Source organism: Lolium rigidum, chromosome 2 (assembly GCF_022539505.1).
Source record: "Lolium rigidum isolate FL_2022 chromosome 2, APGP_CSIRO_Lrig_0.1, whole genome shotgun sequence".
Classification (NCBI taxonomy): domain Eukaryota; kingdom Viridiplantae; phylum Streptophyta; class Magnoliopsida; order Poales; family Poaceae; genus Lolium; species Lolium rigidum.
In genome coordinates, this window is record NC_061509.1 from 39,494,156 (window position 1) to 39,518,129 (window position 23,974).

The window sequence follows — 23,974 nt, forward strand, 5'->3', positions numbered from 1 at the left end:
AATGAAGCTCAGAGATGTGGCAGCAAAAAGTGTCTTTAGACAATGATCTCCTGGATATCACTGTCTACTTCATCTGTTGTTCCTGTCTGCGCTTTTTGTTCCATGTCTTCATCCCCTGCGCCCGATGTAGCTACTTCATGGTCCTCCTCTGCATCCACTGGGCTGACTAAACAGATGGATGATGCAATCAACAGGAGGAAATAAATATGAGAAATTAGTGACAGAGCAACCAAACGGAAAACTAAGATGTAGGGATAGTCGTGTTAATTCACCTCCTGATTCAGATGACCTGCTGGTCAAGAAGTACTGCGACAGCATATCCCTCGCCCTGACAGCGTTCTCATTTGCTAACAGGCGCACTTGCTGATGGTAATTCCAATCTTTAGCATTAGCGCTCGGCATCTCTGCATCATCCTCCATATCTATGACTATGTTATGCAACTTGCAGCACGCAGCGATCATCTTAAATCTAGCTTGCAGATTTTCCGGCCACCACACATCTTCCTGCAGGCACTTCCAATTTTCTTGAAGCATTGCCAGCGCCTTCTGCGCGCAGGTTGTGGCTGCAGAGTGTCTTCTGTTGAACTCTGCCCTGGGGTCTGAGAGGTTTTCTTCCTGGTATGGTGTGAGTAACCAGGGGAGAAGAGGGTATCCTGCATCGCCAATTAAATATTCCCCAACCTCTGATCCATCTGATGCTACCTTCAGCTTGCTACCATTCAGCCAGCCACCCTTCTCGCACTCCTTGAAGAGTGTTGATTTATGCAAAATGCTTAACTGGGTAATGCTATCCCTCGAATTCAACGCAAGGGACATGAACCTCATCTTTGGATCAATCACGGCTTGCATCAGAATCCGGCCATTCTCCCCATGGTCGCAGTTTGGTCCAAATGGGATGTGAGTTGTACATATAACACCGCAGCAGTTATGCAGATTGTGGATCTTGCCAAACGTGGATTTGATCTCATCCATTTTGCTGGAGTCTGGCCAGCGCAAGTGGTGCGGTACAGCATCAACGAACTTCTCAGCTACCAACAAGACGGTTGACTCGCTCACACCAACAGAGGATCCTAAGCTCTCTGATGGCCCACTGGAGTACAGCCTTATCAGAGCAAGTGCCACTCGATCCTCTAAACACAACACCCTTCCGTCAATAAATGTATAGTTGTTCATATCTTCCATTGACGGACCAAGCACCAAGCTGCAGATGTAGTCAAATGTTTTTCTTGTCATTCTGAATACAGACTCAAATCTTTGTGCGTCCTCAAAACAAGACAAGGTTCCTATATGAGTAGAAAATGTAAAAGTGGTTACACAATCCATAACTAGCAAGGCAAGAGCTCAACTCTGACAGGGTTAAAATAGTGAGATCCAGATATCACATCTAAGCTTTAACTATCACAGATATCACTTTTCATTTGTAGTCTCTATGTAACTTGGCGAACCAGTGAGAACAACATATAATTAGCAACATGAGGAAGTGCAGCCGAATAAGAAAGTAATGTAACAGTGGTCAACATACAACCATGACAAAAATAAGCTCATATAGAAAAAAGTAATTCCCCAGTTCTGATCTTGTTGGTCGCCTGTACGCATGCTCAACGATGGGCGGCGGTGAAGCGTGTCATTCCCGCGAGGGAGGCTGAGTGGGTTGCTCTTGTCTTTGTTGGGCAGGAGACGTGAGGAGCTCGGGAGCGGCGGCACCACGCCCAGCACGCCGATGGCGGCGCGATTCTCCTCGGCGAGCGCGAGCCTGAATAGCGCCCCCGTCGCGTGCTCGAGCGCCTCCGGAGGCGCCGACCCGCCGCCCGAGCAGCAGAGCGCCTCGACGAGCGCCAGGACCGCGCCCGTGCGGACGATGCGCACCTTGTTGGCTGGCTCGAGGGAGAGGATCACCAGCGCGGCGGTCGCGTCGATGCGCGCGGAGGCGTGGCGCGGGATGAGCAGCACGCGCCAGAGCGCCGCGAGTAGCCGCGCCGTGCAGAGCGCGCACCGCCGGCGAGTTCCCCTCGTTCCGCCTGGCTGGTTCCTCACGCGTCGCCGGCGCCCATGCCCGCAGATCGACGGCGGTGCTCGTGTTGCAGATCGTCGGTGGCGCATGCGCTCGCAGATCCTGCCTCCCCCGCGGTGGCGAGGAGCCTCGATGCCAGAACGGGCGCGGGTAGGTTCCATCGAGGGCAGCACCAGCCAGGGGCAGGCGGGGACGAACTCGCCGGCGAGGTCCCGCCAAGGCGGCGCGGCCAGAGGCTGGCAAGGGGCCGCGTGAGGTGAGCGCCAGCAAGGACGGGCGCGGGCGAGGTCCGGCCAGGGGCTGGGAAAGGGCTGGGTGGGGCGAGCGCCAGCCAGGGCGCCGGCCAGGAGCTGACCATGGTGCTCACGCGCAGCGCTGCCGCCTGGTGCTTCTCCGGCCTCGCCGCGCTGGTTATAGAGGCAGTTGTCATTTTTTTCATCTTAGCCCATTTTTTTCCACAAGATCTGCACGGGGTAAGAAAAGGATTTTGGTCAACGCCAGTTTTTGCTAACGGAAGTTAACAGAGACACGGCCGTTTGAGTGCCAGTTCAGCTCTGACAGTAAGGCCGTGATGCTAATCCGTTGTTTACCCAAGATTTGGTTGATTTGTTGCTCCCTGTCTTAGAAGTTGTAGTTTACTACTGCCTCAATTGTGGTAGATTTATGTAATTTACTCAAAGTAGGGAGTATATGCAAAATCAAGTGTAAGGTAGAACACATTTACAATAAATGAAATAAACAGAGCAAATGGATAAATTAAGATGAGCAAGCGGATCAAATTTACCTGCTGACATGAAAGAGCGGCTGATATTTGTCTCCAAAGTGTAGGGGTTGGCTGTGTACAAGACATACCATTTCTTTACCATATCTCCTTCACGTGCATATGCCTTCACACACTCAATGTGGCTGAACTTGTCCCATTCAGGGCCAAATGGTCCCGCGGCTATGGATGAGAGCAACGGTAGGCTGCAGTGTAGCTCCAAACACCTTGGACTTATACCTCCCATATATTCTGGGAGTGTCTCCATGTCTTCATCTTTGAGCGAGAGGCTCTGGAGTGCGGGAACACCCTCTAGCACCTTTAGCTTTGGGCAGTCCTTCATGATTAGTATTTGCAATCTGGCAAGATTAGTGACCCTCTCCAGATCAGGAAGTGTATTTACCTCCAGCCTGACCACGGTAGCAAAGTTCTTTATAGATGTGAGAGCCTTGACATACCCTATATCTAATTTATTTAAAGCCTTTGCCTGGGAGGATAGGCCAGCAGGAAGACTAGTCAATTTGCATGACACAATAAAGAGTTTCCGCAAGACAGGAAAAGCTTGCACTGCCCTCCACCCACTCCCACTCCTCCCATTCCACCATCCCTATTAAATTCATCTCATCCACTTTAGGAAAAGCAACTGGCACACGGGAAGGGGGCAGATTTTGGTGATGGTTGGACTGTAGGAATTCAAGTCCAACTCGCTTAATGGCTGGAGCACGTCTGATCTGAATGTACTCCAAATACGGGAGCTGACACAGGCCATCAGGAAGTAGTGTGCAACAAGCCAGATCTTCAATCATCAGAACCCTCAAGATCTTGAGCGGCACAACTGTTGATGACATCATCCATGTTGGGAACCGTCGGCCAAAATACCCGTCGATGAGAAGAACATCTATGTTGGGCGGAGGACACAGCTCATCAAACACCTTCTCAGTTTTTTCGTGCTCTTCCTCAGAGACACTGTCTTCCTCTTTAATATTCCCATCATCTCCCAGTCTACTATGCCATCTTAACACTACGGTGGCAAGATGCACCTTCTCGCCAAGCTTTGCCTTTGCTGCAGATGATGGCGTAGTTACATTCTCTAATCCGAGTAGTCCAATGGCAGTGAGCTGATAAAGAGGGCCCAACTCTTCCAGACTGCACCAATCACCATCCTCTATTGCCGGAAATCCATCTACTATCCTCAAATTTGTTAGACGACAAAACCCCCTAGGTATGCCAGCTATACTTGTATAACCCATGTTAAGATACCTTAGCTGACTTAACTGTACAATGCTATGAGGAAGTTCCACAAATTTCTCGCTTCCACAGAGGCTAATGAACTGCAATAATTTCATCTTTCCAAGGTTATCCGGTAGAGAAGATATATCAGAGTTCTCCAAGGACAAGAACCTCAAGTGCTTGAACTCATGCAAAAATTCAGCCAATTCACCAACCCCAGTTGAATCTGCAAATAATGTTCTTAAACTTGGAAAATGGGCCAGCAAATCTCCAGACTTCATATTTATATTGCCAACTAATATTAGTGTTCTCAACATTGTTTGTGTTTGTAAAGAACTCCAGTCTATCCCATCTGACTCCGATGATTTGTTCTCTAGGGATAACCTAAGAAACTTGTGTGCGCTAAATTTACTTCCAATATTTGTTTCTCCACTATGAGCCACTAGTGCCTCATCTCTAGACACAAATTGAGCAAATGAGCGAACAACATCATGCATGCTGCAAACAGATTGATCAACGTACTTTGGATTTGGCTCTATAAGGTTCCTCACTATCAGCTCCTTGTAGTACTTGGATCCTAATTCTTCCAAGTTGTTTGAGGTTCCGTGAACAAATCCTTCACCAATCCACATGGCGATAGTTACATTTTTATTAAAAAGTTTAGTTTTAGGGAGAAGGGAGAAGTAGAGAAGGCATTGTTTGATGCAAGAAGGCAAATCTTCATAGCTTAAATATATTGCATGGTTTAGCTCTTCAGGCATTTCATTGACCGACCATATAGAGTCATCCAGAACCATTTTCCACTCATGGTGTTTTTTTTCTTTCTGACACAGGAGTCCTCCCAATACTTTGATAGCAAGAGGTAAACCATCACATTTTGCTACAATTTGCAACCCAATATCCTTGAGTGTATCTATTTCATGTTCATCTGTTTCACAAGAGACTATCTGCGGAAGTTTAAACCAAACATGAATCAATAAGGAGTCGTTTGCCATAAGAAAAAAAAAAATACTGGTATGTTAGCATGGAGTCAGTTCAATTTTAGCTACAATAAGTTCCTATAGAAAAACCTAAAGACAAACTAGAAAATAATGCACTACCTAAACTTATTTGTCATTTGAATGAATTGGTGTCGGGAATAAGGCTGGAATTCTAACCACTCGTTCAAGCTCATTAAAATAGCGAGTTAGCTCGGCATGTGGTCATTCATTTATGGTATTTTTTAATGGAAAATTCATATCATGGTATTGATTTCTAGTTTACTCTATATCGAAATATAGTACATACTAGTTATATATTCGCATTTTTAAAAATAATTTTTTTTTCGAAAATCTAAAAAATGTTCAATAAAACATGTTTATCAATTGTTTTGGAAATATGTAATAATTACACAAGTTAAAAGGATATTTTTCTAGAAATACATTGACATAATTAACCCATGGTGGAATATATATTTCAAATATGTATAATTTTTTGCAATGCAGTTTTTTGGAAGTTGCATTCGCAGAACGCCATACATGAGAATTTCCTATACGGAAATGTGCCATGATCTGTGAGGGAAAAACAGGAACGGGATCCTCTGACTTTGCCTCCCTCTAACTTTCCTGACTTTGGGTCACTGACAGGCGGGTCATTTGGACCCGCCTGTCAGTGACCCAAAGTCAGGAAAGTTAGGGGAGGCAAAGTTGGGACCCACCTGTCAGTGACCCAAAGTCAGGAAAGTTAGGGGGTGGCAAAGTCAGAGGATCTGGTTCCGGCAAAACACTAGTGCTGGTGCAGGTTGTGCCAGTGGAAATGGTGAGGTCACGGTCAAATCAAACCATCTGACTACATTTTGACGTTTTCAATCGGTCTGTGAACAATTACGAAGTAAACACCAAAAGCATGTTTCATGGACAAGTACTAGTCATATTAGTCTCGCAGGATCTGTGAGGGCAAAACACTAGTACTGGTCTTCCTCGGAGCAAGATTTTTTTTTTGGGAAAGCAGGGCAAGAAATTCGAGCGTGCAGTGCTTTGCTGCTTTACTCTGGGCGCTGGTTTGCTCGGGGTTGAGTTCCCCAGGGCTGCCGATTCTTTCGGGACACGAAGAACGACGGAAGCTGGAAGGGAGGCCGAGGCGAAGTGTAGCAAGTATTTGGAGGAGAGGTTTGTAGCGATGTTAGCGGGCGACGAGGAGGGGTGCCGCGCGCGGGCGGGTGCGCCGCCGTCGGCGAACTCTCTGTCTCCGGCGGGATCTCGTTTCTTCTGCCTGCAGGAGGAAGACGATGATCCCGTGGAGGACGCTCGGGCGACGGCGGAGGAGGCGGCTTGGTCTGCCCTAGGCCTTGAGCCTGAGGTTCGGCAGATCGGGCGGTCGCCGGCGTTGACCCAGGAGGAGGTGGAGGCGGATTTTTGGACTAAGATAGGCTACCCGACCAGGGAGTCCAGGACTTGGTCGCGTGCGACGGCGTCGAAGGTAAGTTCTCCGTTTTGCAGGTCGACGGAACGAGCTAGGTCCTTGTCGCCTTCAACACGGATGAAGACCAAAGGAACGTCATCAAGGGCTGCGTCTTCTTCGCCTGTGGGTTTGAGGATTGCCCGCATGCCGCGGATCAAACCATGGCGAGGTCCGCTACCTCGCCGTCGTGTGACGCCGGCGCCCGTGTTCGGGGATTTCCTCTCTGCGGCCTCACCGCGGCGGCCGGCGGGGAAGGAGCTGCTGCGTCCTTCGATAGGGAGAGCACCTCCGCCCTGCCGTGTGTTGCCTTCGCGGCGATGTGGGGTGGCGGTGTCGAGCTCGGAGACGGCTGCGCGATCGTCGGAGGAGGAGGCGTCGATCAAGCCGCATTTCACGTCGCGTTTCGTATCGGCCTCGATGGCGCCCACAGCTTTCCTTGCTCGGCCGCGGGCTGAGTGGGTTGGGCTTTGATGGGCTGTCAGGGAGGCGCAGAGTAGAGGAAACGGGGGACACATGCAATCACGTACCGTGATCGATGCCCCCTGTCCCTCACATCGCGCCGCCGCCAGACTTTCCCAGTCGTACGCCGCTGCTGCCCTTTCGTCATCGTCGCCTTCGTTCGCAACGCCGCCGTCGACTTCCGCTGCTCCCACTTCGTCATCGTCATCGCCGCTCAGCTCCTCTTCGCGCCCCGCCGCTGCCGCATCATCGTCGCCGACTTCGTGCTCATCATCGCCGTGCTCCGTCTGGACGTCGCCGCCCGCGTACTCTGGGCAGCGGCGATCGTTCGCCGAGGTGGTCACCGGTTCCCCTTCGGCTGTGGAGATGGCCGGGGCTGCGAGGCCTCCGGCGCCTCCCGGGGAGACGGCGACATTGGCTACGCCCGCGTCTACGCCCGCGTCCTCGGCAGCTGGGGCGGTTCCCTCTGGGGCAGCGTCGGCCGTCGCTCCGAGTCCCTACATGGGACCCCCTGGCTTCCAGGGGTGGCCGGCGGGTGTGCACATGCCGCAACCCGCCCCTGCGCCGAGACAGCCTGCCCCGTACATGGGTTCTTCCGCGGGATATCGTCCGCCTTTTCGTCCACCGGTGCCTCAGCCGCCGGTGCAATTTACGCCGCCTCAGCAGTACCAGCACTTTCAAGGTCCGTATCAGTATTCTGTTCCTAACCAGCAGAATATGCTTCAGCCTCCCATGCAGCAGCCAGTACTCCAGCAGCCACTGCCGCAGCCTGGTCAGGTGAAGAAGAGGCGGAAGAACAAGCCTGCTGTGGCTCAGGGGCAGCCGGCGCCCCCGGCTGGACAGCAGCCGCCACCCTTGGTGCAGTCTGTACCACCCCTTGGACAGTTGGTGTCAGCTCCGATGGTGACCTCTGACCCTGTGCAGCCTATGGTTACTGCTCCTGAGGTCGTTGCACCAGTGGCGAAGCAGAAGAAGGCGGGAAAATGTTGGAAGTGTGATGTTAATACTCATGCTACTAAAGCTTGTAAGGCTATTCATTATTGTCTGATTTGTGATTCAGGGGCACATCCCACTATTCGGTGTCCGGTTCTGAAGTTGCCTAGACCCACGAGCTTCTTTGTTGGTTGCGGTAATGATGCCACACTTGATCTTCAGATTCCAGACTCAGTGTATAAGCCACAGTTGATCTCTTCTGGAGCACCCACAGCTTTAGTGCAGATGTCAGGGGAAGGGGTTGTATCTGCAGCTGATGTTCAGAGTCTGATGGCCCGCATGTGTCCAGGGAACCCAGAGTGGAGATGGGAGGCGGTGCCCCATGGGGCTAATGCTTTTCTTATTGGTATTCCTACAGCTGATGACTTGTCTCGGATTGATGGTATGCAGATGAGTGTACCCAAGGTTAATGCTCAGGTTCTAGTTTCTTCTTGGGTGCATCAGGATGTTCAGCCTCTTTTCGTTATGCAGCCGGTTTGGGTGCACGTCAGTGGAGTACCGGATTCTGTTCGACATTTTTTAGGTATCTTGGCAGTGGGTTCTCTTATTGGCACCACTCTTGATGTTGATTTGTTCTCTCTTCGGAGTCAGGGGATTATTCGTGTTCTTGTGGCTATGCGTGACCCTTCGGTTCTGGAGAAGAATAATGGCTGCCTGGAGGTGGTTGCTCTTTTACAGCTTAGTGGTTATCGTTTTCGGTTCACTCGTGAGGCGGTGGGGTTCCAGCCAGACCCTCGGTTTCGACCTTTTTTCTGGAAGGAGGGAGGGGATGATGATGGTTCACATGGTTCAGAGGAGGACAGGCCTGATGAGGCACCTGCCGAGGCGGCACCTGAGGCTGCTCGTATGGATGTTGATGGACATCCCCCGATGCAGTCTGGCACGTCGGCGGTGCAGCCTACGCAGGTGGCGTTGACTCCTTTCAACCACTCGCCGATGACGGATAGAGGGCGGCAGATTGTGGCGCGTGCTAGAGTCGAGGCGCCACACTTGGTCGCCTCACCCCCTGTAGCTCCACGGGAGCCCTCACCCTCCAGAGTTCGGATTTTTATGCAGGGTCGTACTCGTCCGGTCTCCGTTCCACCGAGGGGGCAACAGCCACTGACTCCGTCTCCTTCTTCGACTCAGACGGGTTCAGTGGTGTCGCCGACTTCGATGGTGCAGCGGGCCGCTGCGTCCTCGCTGCATGCGCAGCCGACTCCGCTCACCCGCTTGGCTGTGCCGCAGCCAGCCACGGCGCCGCTGCTGCAGCCGGTTGGTGGCTCCACGCGGCGCGCGCCAGGGGCGGCCTTGGAGAGGCTGGCCTCGCTGCCGCACCAGGCGGTGACGCAGCCGGCCTCGGCGTCGCCATTGCCGCCTGCTGGGGACCCCGCGCCACCGGTGCAGCAGGCCACCTCGACGTCGTCTTCGCCGGGACAGGCGGTCTCGGAGGGCGCCGCATAGGGGGACCGGCTGGAGGTGATGCCCGAGCCTGCTTCGCCACTGCCACGTCCTAGTGACGCAGTGGTGGAGGAGATGCGGGTTTGCGAGCACCGGACTCCGAGGACTCCGCCCCCTACGACGGGCATGTCTTCCGAGCTTGTGGCTCCACCGGCTTCTTCGTCGCCACCGTCTGCGTCGCCATCTACCGCCTCGCCGCCGGCCAAGGCGGGAGAGATACAGGGGGCTTCTTCACCCGCTACCCCTGTATCGGCTTCTACTTCACCAGATGGTTCTCCGCCGCGCTCGCCCACTCCATCGCCAGCCTCCTTGCAGCAACCTTCACCCACGGTCCCTCCTCCAGTCGTTCAGCCGACGGTGAGGAGAAGTGGGAGGTTTGCTCTATCGGAGGATGGGGCGGGGGCGACGGATGAGGATGTCATGCAGAGAGCCATGCGATGCAAGGCGGAGTTGAACCTTGACACGGCAGGTATTAAACAACCGCCTAAGTCTTTTGTTTCTTTTTCAGATACTCGTATTTCTTCTAATTTGAGTAGCCTAGGGGTTTCCTTGGGTTCTAGGCCTGATGAGATTTCTGTTTCGGCTAATGTGTTGAGACAAACGGAGCTTGACCGTCTAACGGTTGCTCCGAATGTCTCCACTGGGCCTGAAACGACAATTATAGACGATGATGATGATGATGACATCCTAGATGGTCAAATTCTCTCGGCTATAATTGGCAACATTTCAGAAGTTGATTTAGAACACGCGGAGCTTAGTTCTGATTTACAAGCGTCCGAACGTGGTTCTCGATCATCGGCCGGAAAGAAATCTCGCAGGTATGGTAAGAATTCTAAATCTAAAATAGTTTCTCGATGAATGGCATGTTCCGGAATAGCAGAGGTCTTCGTGACTTGGCTAAGCATTCCCACATTGCTGATGGTTGTAGAGATTATGATTTAGATTTTCTTGCTATTTTGAAGACAGGTAGGCGGAATTTCTCTCAAAGTTTTCTCGACCGTTTGTCAGGCGGGATTAACTTTCAGTGGTTTTCTCGCCCGCCCCGTGGTAGGTCTGGGGGCATTTTACTCGGCGTCCGTGTAGACACCATGACCGTTTTGGCTAGTTCTGATGGAGAGTATCACATTAAACTCGACATTCAGAATAAAGCAGACGGTTTCGTATGGAGTCTGGTCGCTGTGTATGGTGCCGCCCAGGAAGTTTTTAAGGCTGACTTTTTACGTGAGTTGGTAAACCTTACAAAGGATAACCCTTATCCGATTTTAATCGGAGGTGATTTTAATTTGTTGAGGTTCCCTCATGAGAAAAGTAAAGGCCGCTTTGATGGTCATTGGTCTTTCTTGTTCAACGCTGTCATCGATAGCCTGGATTTAAGAGAGGTGTTTATGATCGGTCGGCGGTTACTTGGGCAAACAACTTGCCGGAGCCCACATACGAGAAACTAGATCGTGTGTTGATGGATACCGAATGGGAAAGTAAATACCCTATGGTGTCAGTCCGTGCACTAGAACGTATTGAAAAACTGTCTGACCACGCTCCCATCCTTCTAACCACTGGAAATCCCAGACCCGTTTCTAAACGGCCATTCAAATTTGAACTTGGCTGGATATATCGAGAGGGATTTCATGATATGGTTAAAAGGGTTTGGGAAAGACCGGTCGGGGGAAGTACACCTATCTTGAGATGGAATAATAAAATGCGGTCTATGCGCAAACATCTCTCTACGGTTGGGCTGCCCATACGGCTGGTATTCTTAAAAAAGAAAAGACTCGCTTATCAAATGTGATTGATGAGCTTGAGGCTGTTGCGTGAGATTAGACCACTGTCTACACATGAGATTGAACTTAAAAATCAATCTAATGAACAGATGGCCGGTCTTCTCCGCGAAGAGGAACTCAAATGGTATCAACGATCCAAGGCTCAATTCATCTTGGAAGGAGACTCAAATACGAGGTATTTCCATGGCTTAGCCAATGGGAGACACCGGAAAAAACGTATTCACTCTCTTATTCAAGATGAAGGGTTGATTGAAGGCCATGAGCAACTCAAGTCTTACATTACTAACTATTATAACGGTCTGTTTGGTCCTCCGGAGGAAAGTAATTTTACTCTTAACGAGGACCTAACGGATGATATACCCCAAGTTTCTTTGGAAGAAAACGGCTTGCTAACCGCACCTTATACTCGAGGAAGAGGTTAAGAAGGCGAGTTTTCCAAATGGAATGCAACAAAGCACCGGGTCCAGATGGTTTTCCAGCAGAGTTTTATCAAACCTTCGGGATACTATTAAATCGGACCTTCTAGATTTGTTCAGTGATTTACACATTGGACAACTAGAATTATTTCGTCTAAATTTTGGTGAAGTTATCTTGTTACCGAAAATTAATGAGGCAGAAAGGATCCAACAATATAGATCCATTTGCCTATTAAATGTAAGTTTCAAGATTTTCACTAAAGTGGCCACCATTAGACTTAATACGGTTGCGGATCATGTGGTTTTACCATCGCAAACAGCCTTTATGCAAGGACGGAATATCCTTGATGGAGTGGCGGTTTTGCATGAGACGGTACATGAGATGCATTCTAAGAAATTAAATGGGGTTATTTTAAAGCTTGATTTTGAGAAGGTGTATGATAAAGTTAAATGGTCTTTCCTTCAACAGACACTCAGGATGAAAGGCTTTTCGCCTGAGTGGCGAGCTCTAATTAATGATTTTGTGTATGGTGGTAGTGTGGCTATACGGGTCAATGATGACACCGGACACTACTTCCAAACGCGAAAAGGGTTACGCCAAGGGGATCCGTTATCTTCGATGTTGTTTAACATCGTAGCGGATATGTTGGCGATACTCATAGAGCGGGCCAAGTTCGATGGTCAAATTGAAGGGGTGATTCCACATCTAGTTGATGGTGGCTTATCTATCCTTCAATACGCCGATGACACAATTCTTTTTATGGATCATGATCTTGAAAAAACTCGAAATCTGAAATTAATTTTAGCAGCTTTTGAGCAATTATCGGGATTGAAAATTAACTTCCATAAAAGTGAATGGTTCTGCTTCGGTGATGCCCAAGACGATGTAGCTCTGTATACAGAGCTATTTGGTTGCGGGCAAGGCCAATTTCCGATTCTCTATTTGGGTATTCCGATTCACTATCGGAGACTTACAATTGCGGAATGGAAATTAGTGGAAGAAAGATTACAAAAACGCCTCAGTAGTTGGAAAGGTAAACTCGTTGTCCCCGGGTGGAAGATTGGTACTCATTAATTCAGTACTAACTAATATGGTACCGTATATGTTATCATTCTTCATCTTACCCAAAGGAATTCTGCACAAACTCGATTATTATCGATCCAGATTCTTTTGGCAAGGGGACAACGAGAAAAAGAAATATCGACCGGTTAAATGGAGTATAGTTTGTAGTCCCAAAGATCAAGGAGGGCTTGGAGTTCATGACTGGAGGTCAAGAACTCAGCGCTTCTTGGGTAAATGGCTTTTTAAGCTACTTATCGAGGATGGGATTTGGCAAACTATACTTGGAGAAAGTACATCGGCTCGAAGACATTATCTCAAGCGGTTTGAAAACTCGGGGATTCACACTTGGGCTTGGTCTTATGGCGACAAAAAATGTCTTTTTTCGACATGGGACTTTCTCCATTAAGAATGGTGCACGGATACGGTTCACGGGAAAATGCTTGGCTCGACAATGCACCCCTATGTGAACAGTATCCCGCTTTGTATATAATTGCGCGTCGCCAAGGTGATACCATTGCAAGCCGTAATGGCTACCTCACCCCGAATGTGACGTTCGACGGGTTTTACTAGGACAAAGGCTCGTGGCATGGAACAACCTAATTCCGCGGCTTGGAGATATTCAATTATCGCCGGAGCCGGATGAATTTCGATGGAACCTCCACGTAGATGGTTCCTTTTCTCGTAAAATCTTTATACAATGCGATGCTTTGCTCTCGATTTACCAGTTGATAATAATAATAAAAAATTGGAAGATGAAGATACCATTAAAAATTAAAATTTTTGGATGGTATCTTCGTCGAGGGGTTATTCTCACCAAAGACAATCTTGTTAAGCGGAATTGGCACGGAAGTACACGATGTGTCTTTTGTCATCATGACGAAACAATCAATCATTTATTCTTCCAGTGCCAGTTTGCGAGATCTATATGGTCAGTCATCCAAGTAGCGTCTACCTTGTATCCCACGACTAGTGTCGCTAATGTCTTTGGCAATTGGCTTCATGGTATCAACTCAAGGTTTAAAATGCTTCTTAGGATGGGGGCGCTAGCGGTTATCCGGGCGCTCGGCTATGTAGAAATGACAAGATCTTTAATGACAAAAATTGCTCTTTGTTGCAGAGTTATCTACGTATGCACATGTATTCTCCGTTCGTGGTTACCTCTTCAGCGGGAGGAGAACCGAGACCTGTTTATGGAGGTCTGTACACGGTTGGAGGATACGGCGAGGGATACTTTTTCCCTACATTGGTGGCAGCATAGTCTACGGATAGAGGCTCCACCTAGCTCTTAGGCGTTATATGATTCATTGTTCCGATATGTATTTCGCCTTTTAATTTTTATTTTATGCAACTTTGGTCACTTGAGACAACAAAACGGCTGTGTGCATCCTGGTTATGCAGAGGCTGGATGTAATTGCTTCTTGAAGTAATAAAGCATCCTTTATCGAAAAAAAGGAAGAAGAAGAGACCTACCACGCTAAGGGCATGTTTAATGCAAGGCGCCTACGTATATAGACGCTTGAGCGGAAAGGAATGGATCGATTAATCCTCGCGCCCACGCTAAGAGTCCACCGCTCCAACGTTGCCCTCTAATATTTCTATGACAAACGCAATTCGCTTTTCAAGCTTCAAGGAAAAAATGGGTGCAGCTTCTTGCACCGACGCCTGTAGGTAAGTGCCTGCAGCCGGGATTGTACATCAAAACTACCGGCCGGCTGGGAAAAATTTTCTAGCGCTTACACAGGCGCTTAGGGCATCTCCAACGCGGCGACCCGCGCGTCCGGATGGGTCCAGCCGGACAAAAAACACGGCCCAACGCGGCGACGCACCGCAAATGCGGATGGCCGCGGCGTCCGGAACGACGCAAACCCGGCCCAAATCTGGGCTAGGTTTGCGTGGCCACGGATGGCACACAGCGTCCGCTCTCGTCCGGGCGCCGGGCTGCTCGTTTCCCTTGGGGCCACCTGTCGGTGATCAGGGAGGCTTTTTATTGTGGACTGGAGGGGATCTGTCCCTCCACTCCAGTCCCCACTCCACTCCCCGAGCGCAACCGCCGCCATGGCCCCGAAGCGACGTTTCGCTCCCGGAGCCAACGACGACGAGGCCAGCAGCAGCCGGCGTCCGCCGCCGGTGCTGCGGGCCGGCGGGAACCGCGGCGGCCTCCACATCGGAGAGGCCGCCCGCGGAGGCGCGAAATTGCCGCCACCGGCCCCGCTGCTGCTGCTGCCCAAGCCGGAGTCCTCCGAGGAGGACCCCGACATCGCCGCCGCGCTGCTTAGATCGGCGGCGGAGGAGGAAGCGCAATGGCCTCATCTCCAAGAGGCCATTCGCACCTCCGCGATAGAGGAGGAGGCCCGGCAGGCAGTCGAGGACGCCGAGGCCTGGGAGCTCTTCGCCCAGGCCCGCCGGGAGGTGGAAGCGCAGTGGCGGCGCGAGGAGCAGCAGCGGCAGGAGGCCACGCGCCGCGAGGAGGAGGGGAGGCGCCGCGCGGAGCAGGGGAGGCTCCAGCGGGCCAGGCGCCAAGCCTGGCTGGAGAGGGAGGCGCAGCTCCGTGCTGCTGAGGCGGAGCAGCGGCGGGCTCCGGACCCCCACTCACCCTGGGAGGAGGCCCTGTGGTCTCCGTGGCCGGAGTCCCCGGCGCGGTCGAGCCACAACAGTGCCTCGCCGCCCGGGGACGTCGTCGACGCCGACACCGACGACGCCCACACGGCCTAGGCGGCGCACCGGCGGCCGCCGCCGCGACCAAACCCTAGCAGGGTTTTTACTTTAAATTTAAGCCCATATAGAGGGCTTCTTTTGGTAGTTTAAATTTGCCCAAAATAGGGCATATGTACAAATTTGCCCAAAATAGGGCATATGTTTAATGAAACTTTGTTTAGGTTTAAATTTTTTCCTTTGTTTTTGATTTTCTTCACAAATGCGCTGCGTGCGCGCGTTGGGCGCAGCGTGCGACCCAAACGGACACGCGGACGCGGGCCGCTGTCCGGGTGTCCGTTTGGCCACCCAAACGGCCCAAAACGGACGGCCCAGCACGTCCGTTTGGGTCGCTCGGTTGGAGATGCCCTTAGTGAAGAAAAAATCCCAAGCGCTTTATAAGGTTGCAGCTTTCAACGCAGATAAGTAGTCAAGGGCTCTAATTAACATGAGGCCCACCTATTCATTCACCCACCAGCCAAACAATTAGCAACAAGCTTCGGCTCAACTTCAAGCAGCGACAATAAGGTTAGGCCATGATCAGAGTGCACTTGGGCATAATTTCCTAGCGCCCCTCCAAGCGCTCCCGTTGTACATGCTGTTCTAAGATCATGGACTGCTTCAAAAGGTAATAATGCATGTCGATCTGGAGTCATTCTCCTATGCTCGAAAAGTTCCTCACCGGTTCATTCTTGGGGTATCAGATATTTACCTCGTGGTTCCTTCTGGTCCATCGTGAGCGCGAAGAGGAGGTACCAAGCTACAAGGACAACATGGTAATTTCGCTCCTTAATTTCCACCTAGAACTGGCACGATTTACTCGCATGCGATCGCTTCTCCCTCTTGTCTCCGCCTCCATAACTCCATCCCCTATATAATCCAAATTTGTCGACCTCCAAGAGGCTCGTGGGCGAGAGGCTGCGACCACCAATGCTCTAAGGTCGCAGCAACGCTTGGGACACCAAACAAGGTGGATCTTAGGGCTCTCCAGCAATGACTGGGTCTCCAATCTGAGTTGGCACCACACATGAGTCATTCGCTGATGTGGAAATGGATCCCACATGTCAGCCTCACATATTATTTCCATCCCTATATTCGTCCTCCAGTCTGTTCCCCCTCTTTAGCACGCCGGAGTGCCACTGCCATGTCCGCACCGTCGGGCTCTGCCCCAGCCGCGACCATCCTTACCGGAACCGCCCCCGATCCAACCTTGCACCGTCAAAATTGGAGAGCCCGAGCTTGGATAGACCGAGAGCCCCCCCCCCATTTGATGCATTGGATGCCGATGTTCGGGATATCGGAGCAGCGGGAAGCCGAGACAGTAGGAGAAGCTCTCTGCCCGGACGCGGGTGATTGATATCGGGAAGTAGGGGAACGTTATACACATCGTGGTTGGTTCATCCGCATATATACGGCCATGGAAATGATGATAGAGGCAACATTTAGGGCATCTCTAGTGGGGTGACCCAAACAGATAAATTGGGTTTTTTGTGTGTCCGGAACATAAAAAGCAACTTCAACGGCCTCAGGGCGTCTTCAACGGGCTGGCGCAATCGAACGGCAACAACGACCGCATGCATCCATTTGCGTCGCTTCGCGGACACGAAAATGGTAACTTTTTATTGCGCGTCCATTTGTGTCTGGCGTGCCACCAGCGGCCCGACGAATAATTTTCTTTACCTAATATCCCCTTCTTTTTCATTTAAAAATAAATAGAAACATTACATAAACTACTACATAGTTTGAAATATGGTTGAAACCTGGCAAAAATTGAGGAAACCTAACTAGTGTAGGTACTTAGGTTTAGCCTTCTTCGCTACGAAGAAAGAACATTCTCAGACATTCAGTCACCTAGCGGCCAGACGCATATTGACTAAAATTTGCGTCGTGGATGCATCTATGCAGACGATGCCCGCCCGGTCTTGTGCCCTAGGTGGCCTTCTGTCTCCTCCCATAATTATTGCATGGCCCATGTGGGCCACACAAAAGGCATCTTCCATTCTCTCTTTCATCCGGCCCATGTGTGCTATCTTTTAGGGTTAAAAAATGCTTCGGGCTGTTCGGGATAGGGGCAGACACATTTTTCGATAAAGAGCATATATTAATATCGTGAAGATACCAATTACACCCAGCCTCTGCAACAACATCATGCCCTAATGGCATAAAAGGATGCAGACAGCCGAAAAAAAGAGAGAAGAATTACAGAAAAGAAAAGTCCCGCTACAGAGATCGAAAATTTGAAACAACAACACTGACACCACCAAGACAACACCAGAAGATCAACTTACGCCTCCAAGAAGGAAACAGTGCACAAACGCTGTCGTCTCCCGATCATAGATCTTAGGTTTTCACCCTGAAGAAAGTCCTCCCTCTCAAAACAATGTCTTCAACAAGAACATTGCCAGGCACAACCAATTAAGGCTAGACCTTGGATTTTCACCCTGAAAGATAGAACTTCGAACTTCTCATGTGCAGTAGCCCCCACATACAAGCTGCTGTTTGAAGTCACGAAACTCCAAGCCAGTTCCATCTCACCACCAAGATTCGACCACCATTACTCTTCCACCAATCTTGACTTTCATGACCTTCTCCGCCAGCACCATGGAAAGAAAACAAGCTCCATGATATTAATAGCCAGCAGAGCTTCGAAGCGCTCCCTCTGAAACCAAACGGTCAGATAAAAAAACATGGGTGCACTCGACCGAAAACACCCAATCCAGCAATCTTCAGGCATTGATCGCACAATGAATTTCGCCGGTAGGACCTTCCGGAACAAGACAATCCAGCAAGCTCGGTTGGAAGAAGCTTCCGAACGATCTTCACTTGGCGCGAGAGAAACCCTAGGACTGCCACCTTTAAAAGGCAGAACAGCAGGCCCCCTCGCCGCCGCCCGCCGGTCGACCTCATCGGCGGAAGAGGAGGCCACCACCGACCACAGACCCGTCGCCGAGTCGTCCGCCGCCACCCCCAAAACCGAACGTGAGCCGCCGGAAGGAGCGGGCGCAGAGGACTCACCGGCCACCACCAGGCACGACCACGTCAACGAAGAAGCCGGATCCGCAGCCTTCGGAGTCACCCGCCGCCGGCCGCATCCCCGAAGCCTCACCCGGCCACCACAGCCCTTGCCAAGGCAGCCGGCGTGACGCGCCGCAGAAACAGCCGCCCGAGGCCGCCGCCCCGGATCCCACCCTGGATCCCACCACGCTGGCCAACGACCAGCCCCGCCGCCGGCCGATCTCACCACCACAGATCCGACGCCGCCTCCTCGCGCGCGACGCGAGAGGGACCTGCCGCCGCCGAGAGCTTCACGAGCTTTGCCCGCACGCGCGCGCCGGCGGCGGCAGGGAGGAGGGAGATTGGAGGAGGGGGAGGTAGTGGCGGCGGCGCTAGGGTTCCGCCCGAGTCTACATCATTACCATTTTCGTGTGTCTGCGCCCGATATAAATGGACAATCATGTCCAAAAAGCATCGGACCGCTCGAGATGCCCTAGCACAAACTGCATGGTTCTCCGTTCTCGATTTATTGCGATGAAAAAAATGGGTCCAAATTGCGTCGGGCAGATATTTTTCGCGCATGCGCCGCTGCCCACCCTCGTTTGGCCCCCCCCATTTGTTAGGGCATCTCCAGTGGGCCGACTTATCTGGTCCTGACGCATCTGATTCGGTCCGTGCGGACAGATGGACCAGCCACGTATGCTCCGGCGGTGCGAATGGACCGTCCCATCCGTCGCGACCCATCGACACAATAAATTTTGGGAATGGATGCATCGGCACGGATAGCATGCGTGTCCTCCCACGTGACCCGAGGGCCCACATGGCAGTGGCCCAACGGCTTTCTTTCTGTGGCCATCAATGGAAGTAGGCTGACTCCGCCGCTCCTGCTCTAGCCGCACCACCCGACGCTTACGCTCCTACTCTGGCCGTGCCGCCTGCCGTTCATCAATGTCGTCGTTTCGTTCTACGCACCGGCATCCAATGCTCTGGCCGTTTTTCAGCGGTCCATCAGCAACCATTTTCTTCCACAACCTCACTTCTTCCATTCCGCACAACCACCACCACGGGCATCTTCGCAGCAATGGCTGGCGGCATATGCTCGAGGGGAGGGCACCTAGGATGGCCTCCGGGCCGTGGGCGTGGGCATGGCCGAGGCCGAGGCCACGTCTGAGGTTGCTGAGGAAGGAGTGGCGGGAGGCTAGAGTCAGCCACCACCGTCCCGGTCGCCATCACCACCGTTGTTGCCCGACCCCATGGCCATCGACCTCTCCGGCTTCGAGGTCGGCGTCACCATCCACCAGGCCATAAACTGGGAGAGGGTGCGCCTGCCCCAGAGGTTTGCCTCGATCGTCGATGGGCAAAAGCCCCACCATGTCCTCCTGCGTTTGTCCGGCGGCGGGACCGGTCTATGGCCCGCGGAGGTCATGTTCGACGACAAAGGGCAGATGTTCCTCCATAACGAAAACATGAAGATGATGTAGTCTTCTACGAGGTGCTATCAATTTGCTTCAAGCAAATTTTATCTCCGAATATGTATGCAATTTTAGAATTTTCTATATAATTTAGCAGGGCCGAGCCGGCAAAATCCGGGGCCCTGTGCAAAATTTTAAAATGAGATCCTATCTTACAAGAAACTTTAAAATATTCAACAAATATAACTTATATGTTTTAATATCTTACACAATAATTAGAAATATTAAGAACCATACCTATTCCACTCCTTTTGTGCTAAAATATCGATTTGCTTAGAATCAAGAGAATTCCAAGATCTTGAATCAAATATTAGAGGCCACAAAGAATCATCAAGATCAATATCATCTTCCTCTACCTCAACATTATTTTCTGTCTCTGGCAGACCATGTGTACCATCATTGTAAGGAATAATATCCAATGCAAGCGTTGCGTGACCAACTGGCTGACTGTCGGAGGACATTTTGTTTCTTTTATAATAAACTTGTCCATAGCCCCATTTTGAGATTGAATTAGACTATGTTTTTTTCTTTTCTCTTACACTTTTTGGCACTAGAATCGTGTCCCATTGATTCTAAAACACTACATACAAAGAATAAAATAACAAAGTAAAAGATCACGCGGATGGGGCAACACTGATGATCAGCGCTCAGATACCTCGCTGGCCGTTGTCATCCGGCGTCAAAGACGGAGGCCTGGCCGGTCGAATCGAAGAGACGTTGCTCCTCGTTGTTGCTGGCTCGTCTTGCTGCCTTTTCATGGATCGATCGGAGATGAGGCGAGCCTCGCGGAGGAGAAGAGAAGAGGTAGTCCGCGTCGCTTCCCGAGGCATTCCTGGCGTTAGGCGAAGACGGTTCGCATGCTGGCGGCTGCCTCGTGAATCACGTCTGGCGAAATCGCGATGTCGCTTCGTCTTGTCTCAGGATCGCTGAGTTGGAAAACGTTCGCGTGCAACGTTCCAAGACTGAAGGCCCAGGTAAGTTTCCTTCCTATTCTTCTTTCTATTTTTTCCTACATAAATATATGGGCCTATATAGAAATTTGGGGCCCTGTGCAAGGTGCACACTCTGCACATGTGGCCGCCCGGGCCTGTAATTTAGATTTGCACAAACACCGAATCGAATCGAATGAGTCAGCCGATGGGCGCACTATTCAGGCCGGCCAGACCGACGCTGAAATTATATCCGCGTTGCGGCCCAAGCAGACCGTTTGGGTTGCTGTTTTGGATCGGCCCGTTGGACCCATATCCAGTGTCAGATTTTCCTCCTCCCCTCCTTTTTCTTCTCTTCTACTCACCCGCAGCCGCCCGGCTCCTCCCGATGCATCGTCAACACTCGCCCACCGCGCCATGGTGCCCTCCTCGTTGCCTGGACCAAGCAGGATGCCGTCATCCGCCGCCCTCCTCCTCACCGGAGATGGAGCAGCAACCGCCACGCGGGAGCACAAGCTCGTCGAGCAGGGACTTGACAGGTTGACAGCGCGCAGGAGCTCATCGCGGCGGCTTTCCTAGACGAGTTCGCGCTGCGGCATGCAGCGGCGAGCCGGTGACAGCGCAGCCGGCGCAACCTCGAGCGCCGGTCGACTTTGAGTTATTCCTCGCTGCAGACGGAGCATGCTTTGGACATCGTCCCGTAACAGCCGAGAATGGAGCATGCCGATGAGCTCTTCTTCCGGGCTACGCTGTGTCCAGCATGCTTGATTTTAGGAGAGGGTCACCCGAGGCGGTGGGAACTTTGCTGATGTTACCAAGTAGAGGGTGACAATACTGGAAGATATACATGGCTCCTTTTCTCTTTTTTTACACAGAACGATAAGACTTTTTCACTAAAAGATTTGTTCATATGTAGCATGTGAAGATGTAATATGTAGCATGTGAAGATGTACACGTGAATATTTTTTGTTTACAATTTTTTAACATTTTAAAATGTGTCAAAGATGCATTTCAAAAGTAAAGGAAGCATATGCACCCAAGAACCAAAACATCACTCACCTTGCTAGTTTCTTGCATTTATACCATATCGCTAGTTAACAAACAAAATCTGGATTTCCATTTTATATGGCGATTAGATATATTTAAAACATATAAAAGAAAAGAATAAACCTTTGGAAAGTCTAGCCTAAATTTATGAACTATTTAACTACCAACATACAATCTAGATTTTTTTTCCATTTCGAAAAAAAATCTAGCCTGTAAAACAATAAAATTTAGTTGCGGAGGAGCCAAGTTTTCCACTTGATCAAACCCTAATTTGATGTCTATTTTCATAATAGCATGCCTTATTTACTTACTGTGTATAGAGGTTCTGTGGACGTGTTGTGGCATGCCAATAGTGTCGGGTATGGATCCGTCTTGTATTCACAAAGAAAAGAAATAAAAAATACACTAATAGTATATATTTACTCCAAATTAAGCTAAGAGCTAGCCGTTTCCAAAGATACTTTGAGTTTTGTGAAGTACCTGTTTCTTGAGCAATGACCAGCCATCCTCCTCCTCTAGTTTGTCAATGTGGTGGTGGGGAAACATAGCTTTCATCCCTCGGGCAACTCTTTCATCTCTAGTAGTGACGAGGATTCGGCTACCTCGAGCAACAACATTAGCCAAGTGACTTCCAAGCATGTCGTCCCACGCTCTAGGGCTCCACACATCATCCATCACTATAAATAGCTTCTTCCCTGTCACGGTAGTAGTAAGGATTGGCTGAAGCACAGCCAACACCGCTCCACCACCGCATTCTCCTCCTGCGAGCGTGATCATTGTCTTCATCAGCTCATGCTTGTCAAAGTTCTGGTTGATGCTTAACCATATTGTCTTGTCGAACTCGGCATTAATGATTTCATCATTGAATACTTTCTTGGCAAGAGTGGTCTTTCCGATTCCGCCGACCCCAACAATGGCTACCACCATGATGTTGGTGTTGTCCACTTTTTCAGTCAGCATTATATCAATGATTGCTCTTGAGTCTTCTTCAATCTTCTCTCCGACTATACCTGACCGATCATACTCCCCCGACGTCTCACGGCTGCGAATAGCAGAGTGAGAGGCATGCACCCTGCTGTTACGATCCTCATAGGAACCAAGATTGAGAAAGTTGAAAGCATTGCCTCGCTCCTTGATGGTGCCGAGCTTCTTATTGAGCTCCTTGATGCGGGTGCCGATGTTGTGGGCATGGGCTGGATTCCGCATGCAAAAGAGCAAGGGGTTGAAGCACCCCACATCTACGGTGGATTGACCTTGCTCCATGGCCTTGAGTTGGCATAGGTCGAGGATGTCAGCAGCTTCGTACATGGCACGCTTGAGCCCTGCCACCCACTCTTGCATGGTCTTGTCAGTGATGTTTCTCCTATCAACATCAGCGAGGAAGTTCTTGAGGTCCCGAAGCTTGGAGTCCATCTTGTTAATCTCATCTCCAACTCCAAGCAGCATGTGCACCTCTTCGCTGGCCATCTCGGTTAGCATGTTTTGCACGTAAGATGCAAAAGCATCCAGGACCATCCCCATTTTCGCTGTGTTTTGCTGTAACAAAGATAAACCAACATATCATTATCATTCCTCGCCACTCGATTCAGCTAAGGATTAACTACCAAAAATAGAAAGAAAGGCACATTTGAGTGCTAAAATGGGAGCACAGGAGGAACAAGTTATCAAGCATGAGAAAGAGTAAAAGAAGAGAGGCGAGCTACCTTGTAGAGCAATAGATGCAAGCAAACCCAAAAGAGAAGAGCTTAGGTGCCCTTCTTCAGGTCTTTCGCCGCCGTAGCCGCTCAACCATGTCGCCTACATCGCTGTTGCAGCTCTGCTGCTACTGCAAGTACTGTTTGTCACCATCACGGTGTCACCATGGAGTATCACTGTATCAGGGACGAAGCACGGTATCAAGCAGAAGGAGCAGCAGCAATGCAGCGTTGGCAGCAGATGTGAGCAGCAGCCAACAAGGAGCGTAACAAGCAGGTGGAGGCAGGACGGAGTGAGGAGTGGGGGAGAGTGAGGGCTGAGGAGTGGGGGTTACCTTCTCATGGGAGATCGAGCAGGGAGAAGCAGGGGTTTGAGTTTGACGGTGAAGATCATCCAGTGGCTCTCGGTGAGTGGAGCCATCCATGTGCTATTCCCACCGGAAAGATGAGCTGCACTAGCTTTAATCAAGTACATACATACTACCTCCATCCCAAGGCTTTAAGGCTTATATTTTTTTTGGAAAAGTTAAACGAAGTAAAATTTGATTAAATTTTTAG

General features: G+C 50.6%; 1 pseudogene; it reads right to left on the bottom strand.

Moving 5' to 3' along the window:
* Window positions 1-23,267, bottom strand: LOC124691609 (annotated as a pseudogene).
* Between the last annotated feature and the right edge of the window lie 707 nt (window positions 23,268-23,974).